Below are 1382 nucleotides of genomic sequence, written 5' to 3' on the forward strand. Positions count from 1 at the left end.
CGTTTGTGTAAAACGAAACATATAATAATTTTTGGAACTATTTCGTATAATAATACGTTTTATCCGTGAACTATTTTGGTTTATATATAAATGTGGTTATAATGTTTTTCTTCGAAAAGTTAGAATCTCTCCAAGAAATCGGATTTTAAGTATCCGTAACATATATAGAAAAGAGATTATCTTCTTATGTATTTAAGTCAATAAATATAAAAATGTGTGAAATATGTAGAGATTTTGTAGTTTTGAATTTGAGATTCTTGAACCAAATGTATATATCTTATTATTTAAATATAAACATAAATATAAATATAAATAAAAATATTGATTTGATCATTAACCCTCTCTCTAATCTCGCGTGTTTATCAAACTAAACGGAAAGAGTTTATGGGCCGAGGCCCATTTTAAAGCCCAATTTTCGATTTCTTTTTCCCCAAGTCATTCCCGCTAATAAAACCTAATTTTAGATTCTCACTGCGTCTCTTCTCTTTCGTCTTCGAACAAATCTTCGCCGTTGGGTTCCAGAAAAGAGGTATGATAATCAATAATATTCTCAGACGAAGTGCTTCTTCATTGTCTTGCGTCAAATTTCGATTTTTCATTGTCTAATTGACGTCTTTGATTTAGGTTTCTTTGTGAAATTTATCAATTTTGGTCTCCGTGATGTGATTTTGCTTTTGAGCACGATCTAAGTGTTAGTTTCATATTGAACTGTACCAAAGAAGTCTTGATAATCGATATCATTGAAGAACATAGAATCTTTCTTCAAGTCCTCTGGTTTTCTTCTCTCTCAAGCAATGAATCCAGATTTTGTTAGTCATGTACTGATAATATGTTAGACTTTACCATGTTAAGATGGTTTCTTATATCAAAACTATGCTTTTTGATTTGGTTTCTATATCTCAAAGTTTTAATAATATGGATTTAACTGATTGTTTTCAATATTTATCTTTCAGCTATCTATAATCATGGTTCTTGGAGATACCAATACGAATCAGAACCAATCCGTTAGAAGTAACCCTTTCTTGTTATATGACGGTGATCAGCCCGGTCAAAGCCTAGTTGGCGACGAGGTTCTTACTGGTTCTAATTACCATATTTGGCTCCCTCTAATGACCTTAGATTTGAGAGTCAAGAACAAGATTCGTTTTGTTGATGGAACACTTCCGGAAACCACCTGCCAATGATCAAACATCCACTATGTGGTCTTGTTGTAATAGCATGGTGATGTCGTGGATTACGAGTTCTGTATCTGAGGATATCAGAAATACTATTATGTACCATAAGACTACTCAAGCAATGTGGTCAGCGCTTAAAGATGTGTGTACTTGTGGAGCAAAGGAAGCTTGGGAAAAATACGAAGAAGAGGAGTGCCTTACGCAGTT

The sequence above is a fragment of the Arabidopsis lyrata genome, assembly GCF_000004255.2.
Source record: "Arabidopsis lyrata subsp. lyrata unplaced genomic scaffold ARALYscaffold_8, whole genome shotgun sequence".
In the NCBI taxonomy this organism is placed as follows: Eukaryota; Viridiplantae; Streptophyta; class Magnoliopsida; order Brassicales; family Brassicaceae; genus Arabidopsis; species Arabidopsis lyrata.